The sequence below is a fragment of the Mustelus asterias genome, chromosome 16 (assembly GCF_964213995.1).
Source record: "Mustelus asterias chromosome 16, sMusAst1.hap1.1, whole genome shotgun sequence".
Taxonomy (NCBI): Eukaryota; Metazoa; Chordata; class Chondrichthyes; order Carcharhiniformes; family Triakidae; genus Mustelus; species Mustelus asterias.
This window is the reverse complement of record NC_135816.1, coordinates 82,840,788-82,846,787: the sequence shown is the minus strand read 5'-3', so window position 1 is coordinate 82,846,787 and position 6,000 is coordinate 82,840,788.

Sequence of the window (6,000 nt, the reverse complement as noted above, 5' to 3'; positions counted from 1 at the left end):
TTTCCACCCTCCTCATTATTTTCAAGCTCTTTCCTGAGCCAGTTTCTCACATATTTTGCATTATGTTCTGTTCCGAAGAAATTAAATGATCGCACCCAAACATCAGTCAACTTCCCGTTATATACGGTGAAAATTCATCGCCTTAAGCGTCTTGAGCAGAGTTTATTTTTTGTTCTGATTCCCCAGTTCAGGTTGAAGTCAAATTCATATAACCGTACAATCGCACAATACAGACGGAGGTCTGTCGGCCCATCTAGTCTATGACGACATTTGAATGAGCTCTCAATTGAATTTCTCAATCCATCCCCAATCGCTCTGGAAATTATTTCTCTTTCTGTTCATATTAATTTTCATTTTGACTGTTTCAATGCAATCTGATTCCACCATCCTTTCAGTTTCTCCACGCTACATTTTCGTTCCCTTCTGAAATTCAAACGGTCCATTATTTCTGTTTCTTTCACTGATAATTTTAAAGTTCAATGTTGTTGCATGTTACAGTCCTCCTTTCGCTTCATTGCGCAATTTGAAGCCTTGGCTGCAGAGATCTGAGATCTGCTCTCAGAAGGATTCCTTATTACCTCGCCCACCCCTCCCACCGCCAACCCATCTCCCAAACCTCATTACACCGCACACATTGCCAGCGCCTGGTCTGTTCACTTAATATGCCTTATTTTCGTCATTGCTAATTTTTATGAGCATAAATGACTCATTGCTGTGTGGAGAGCAGCATTTATAACAAAATCATTGTGCGTTGTCGCTGGAGAATACGAACACAGCGAAATTGGGAGACAATCGTACCTCATCATTCGAGATTAATAAGATTTCCACTCATTTAAACCATAGATTTCTTTGCCCCTTCTACCTGAAAATTAGTGTTACCTTATTTTACAATATTGATTTACAGATGTATTTGATGCTGCATCATTGAGCACTAATTTGATTATATTCTGTCCTTACAGTTATAGATCCATTATCAATAGTGACATTGGTGTACATATTAACACTCCCAGAAAATCTGTTTCTAACTTCTTTTACGTGGCCCATACTTCAATCTCTGATACAACCAGAAATAATGTTTTCTATGGTGCATCTGTAAAAGTTGATGAGAGTCGGAGGTGACATGCCAAATTTCCTTTGTCTTCTGAGAAAGTAGAGGCGTTGTTGTGCTTTCTTAACTATAGTGTCGGCATCGAATTCCAGGACAGGTTGTTGATAATCTGGACACCTAAAATCTTGAAGCTCTCGGCCACTTCTCCTTCATCCCAATTGATGTAGACAGGGGCATGTTCGCTACTCGGCTTCCTGAAGTCGGTGAGTATCTCCTTCGTTTTGTTGACATTGAGGGAGAGATTATAGTCGTCACACCAAGTCACAGATTCTCTGTCTCATTCCTGCAACCTGTCTCGCCATTGTTTTACACTCCACCCACCACGATGGTGTCATCAGCAAACTTGCGATTCGAGCTGGACGGGAATTTAGCCACACAGTCAGAGGTGTATACGCAGTACAGTAGGGGGCTGAAGATACAGCCTTGTGAGGCACCGGTGTTGAGGATAATCGTGGAGGAGGTGTCGTGTGTATCCTTTCTGATTGCGGTCTGTGGGTTAGGAAATTCAGGTCCAGTCGCAGAGGGAGGAGCCGAGCCACCAACCACCGAGTTGGAGATGAGTTTCGTAGGAACAACAGTGTTGAAGTCTGAGTTGTGGTCAATAAATAGGATTTTAATGGAACATTTGAAATAACAGGGAGCAGAAGTACAGGGCATTAAGGGGGAAACTTGACTGTCATTATGTTACAGGCTGGGGCAGGAAACGTAAACAAACATTTCCAACACAGATCAAATCCAGAATTCTAAGCAACTGTAAAAAAGTCAAAGATTAATGTTACTTACCTGATTGCACGAAGCATTTGCAACACGAGAGATGACGGGCTGCCTCATAGCGCCAGGGACCCAAGTTCGATTCCAGCCTCGGGTCACTGTCTGTGTGGAGTTTGCACATTCTCCGCTTGTCTGCAAGGGCTTGCTCCGGGTGCTCCAATTTCCGCACAGTGTCCAAGGGTGAGCGGCTTAGTTTGATTGTGCATGGTAAATTGCCCCTTAGTGTTGGGGGGCTAGCACGGTTACATGGATGCGGCCTGGGTGGGATTGTTGTCGGTGCTGGCTCGATGGGCTGAATGGCCTCCTTCAGCACTGTAGGGAGTCTACTCTATGAGTTGATAGAAGAGATTGCAATATGATGTATTAGCTATGACAGAAATGTGGTTTTAAGGTGATCAGGACTGTGTGCTCAACATTCCAGTCTATACAATGTTCAAAAAGAATAGGACAAGGAGGAAAGGATTTGGGGTACTGTTGACAATTAAGAAAGGTTTGAGAGCAGTGCTGAGTCATGGTTTGAAGACAATGGATAGTGATGTAGAATCAGTTTGGGTTCAAATCATGAATATCAGGGAAGGAAGACAAGGTTGGGAGTAATCTATAATCCCCCAGAATGTGACATCTCAAGACGTCAGAGCATAAAAGGGGCAGAATCAAGCGCATGTTTGAAGGGAACTGCAAATATCATGGGACATAGTAATCTGAATATTGATTGGACAAACTAAACCAGTAAGGGTGGCATAGAAGAAAAACTTGTGGCACGTATCAGGGATTGTTTTTCAGAGCACTGCGTTGTGAAACCTCCCCAGGAACAGGATATTTTAGATTTGAGTTTGTATCATGAAGAAGACTGAATTTGGGATCTTGTGATTAAGGATCCCCAAGGGGGTAGTGAACACAAAACAATAAAATAATATGAAGGTGGAGTTGTCTGAAGCGAACTGGGAAAACAAGCAAAGATACAGGTGAATAGATGAGCAGTGGCCGATATTCAGACAGCTGTTTCAGAATGCTCAACAGAAGTTTGACCCAATCAAAAAGACCGACTCTGCAAAACGGAGACAGAATATATGATTTAAAAGGTCAAGGATAGTTTGAAATTGAAATGCAGCATATGAAAAATGGCAAGGGAAACTGATGGACCAGGGGACTGAGAAAACGTTCGGATCCAGCAGCAAAATACTTTTAAAAACTCAGGAAGGAAGAAAATAAATTTTGACAGAATGTATCCATGCATCATAAAAACAAGTAATATGCCTTTCTATGGGTATGTAAATAGGAAACAGGCGGCTAAAGTAAATGTCAGTCCTCTACTGAACGGTGTGTTGGCCTGCATAGCGAGAGGATAGGAATAGGGATGTTTTGCTACAATTGTGCAGGGCGTTTGTAAGGCCACTCCTCGAGTATTGTGTGTAATTTTGGTGTATTGTTCTGAGGAAGGATTTTCTTGCTATAGAGGGAGTATGGCGAAGGTGTACCAGGCCGATTCCCGGGATGGCACGTCTTTCATATGAAGAGAGACTAAATCGGTTCTGATTATACTCACTGGAATTTAGAAGATTGAGAAGGCATCTGATAGAAGTATATACAATCCTAACAGATTTAGACAGCGCAGATTCAGAAAGAATGTGCCTGATGTTGGGGGAGTTCAGAACTCGGGGTCATAGTTTGAGGATAAGTGGGACATCTTTTAGGACTGAGATGAGGAGAAATTTCTTCAGTCAGCGGGTGGTTAATGTGTAAAATTCACTCACATCATGTAGTTGAGGCCAAAACGCTGTCTGACTTCAATAACAAATTAGATATAGCTCTTGGTGTGAAAGGGATCAAGGGATGTGGGAGGAAGGGGGCGTTGAGGATATTGAATTCGATGATCAGCCATGATCAAAATTAATGGCGGAGCAGGCTCGAAGGGCCGAATGGCCTACTCATGCTTCTAGTTTCAATGTTTCTATGTTTCTATGCGCAAGGCTGGTGAATTGATTACATCAAACAAAGAAATGCAGGGACGATAAATATTATTTGCATTATTCTTCACCATGGATGACATTGCAAACGTCTCTCAGATTTCAGATGGGCTGATTGCAAAGCACATGGTGGAGTTTTCAAAAGTTCCAATCGCAAGGGACAGAATATTAGAGAAACTCAAGGAGCTAATGTTGGATACTCTCTGACGCTTAGATTAATGAGTGATGAGGAGTCATTTTTTTCTTTCAAATATTTGCATATCTTTGAACTTTTCTATTCGAAAGGGTTCGTAGCGCTCAAAGAAATTAAAACTGAGATTATGTATTTTTGAATACTGAGCAGATCAAGGGATGTGGGTTCAACATACCTGCTTTCGTTCTGCAGTCACGTTTCTGGTTTTAGTGTGGGCTCCGAAGTTTGAAACCAGTAGATTGAACATTGCTGGACAATTCAATGTTTCTGACTCTGTCACTGATACACAATCATTATCTATACCCGCTGTATCTGTATTTGAACCGTTTCCACGTTTAATTCGGTGTGTTCGTTCAAGTGAAAGTGAAACTTCTCCCAGTCTGGAATTTGAACCCAGGAAACCGCTTGACAGACGAGGGTTGTACCCATTAAAGTGATGAGGAATATTGGATATAACTATACTGATGTGGGACAATTCAATGAATGCATTTCTGAAATCAGTCAATTGGATGTTTAATTATCATTATAAATTCCGGTCTGGAATAGAAACACAATCAGCTAACTTGGAGAATGTATTCTGTCACCCTTCAAGTCTCAGTTCGAGGTAACTGAAGGAGGCCCGCAGCCCTTCCAGTCCCACAATTCATGGTTACAAGTTGCATACCTATTTGGCATTGCGTGTTCAAAGCCCGGATTTCTCTTTGAAGGCACACCAGTGAGTGCAGCCGCTCGATAGGTGGGAAACCAACATCCAATTCGCCATCGGGAGACTTTTTCTTCTTACAATGATTGCTTCGCACCAAATTGATACCAACATTTGAAATGCGTTCATATGTGGGCCAGAGTGAGAGCAGATAAAGATTTTTCTCAGCGACATGCTCAGTCAGGAACAACGGGTTTCATTCCGAGATCCGGGGATCTGAGAGTCTCTGAGTGAAAGGTTCTTTCACACGGACAGACAGGCGGCATTTAGCGGTGTACCCGAACACAGAAACTGGGCTGAATGGGAATTTCTGTAAAATTAGTGAATTGGTAGCTTGCGTCCATAAATGTTTGCGGAAACAAAACTCTTTAACACCGAAAAGAACCGGTCATATTCGATTTAGAAATGAATACCGAGCCAGAATCCATTCATCACCTGACACTCATCGGCGTATTTTCGTTCGGCAGCTATGCAGGATCATGGCATTCATCCGCCTATTGTTTGTTCCTTTACTGATCCCAGTACCTCCCTCAGACCTTGCAGCATTTTTGTCATTTTGTCACATTTATCATTGAATCTCCAATGCTCCCCATCCCATCACAGACTTTCCCTTTAATTCGTTTTCCACCGTCCATCAGAGATATAAGGAAAAACGCAGGCAGCTCGTTCCTACACACGTTAGCTGCATTAGAGACACAGAGACACGGGCAGCTCCTCAGTCCCACAGGCACTGACAGCATAATGAATGAGTTCCACTCTAATACAAAATTCCAGGGATATATTTCAATCGAACATTCAAAAAGGGTAGGAGGGGAAATACGTCTTTTCCATTTCACTCCAAATCAGTCCACTGACATGTTTATAAGGGAATCCAAGCGCCCAAATCACATTTACCATAAGATTGATGGGGATTATGTGAATCACACAATAATAACCCAGAGTAGCTGATTGAGCAGCAGATCGATGGATACAAATTTAATGCAAATCCTGTCACAATGTGAGATTTAAGTTACAATGTCATTCACAAGTCTGCCCACAGTTATGTAGATTTACGAATGAAAATGCAGAATGCGGTGGATGTTGGAAAAACAAAAAATGTTTGAAATACTCAGCAGGTCTGGAAGCAGTTCTGAAGAAAAACTCAAAACGGAAACTATTTTTCTCTCACCACAGATGCCACTGGTCCTTTTGAGTTTCGACAGAGTTTTGTGTTTCGTTCATAACGTAATGACGTATTTACATTGAAGGGAGAATTCAG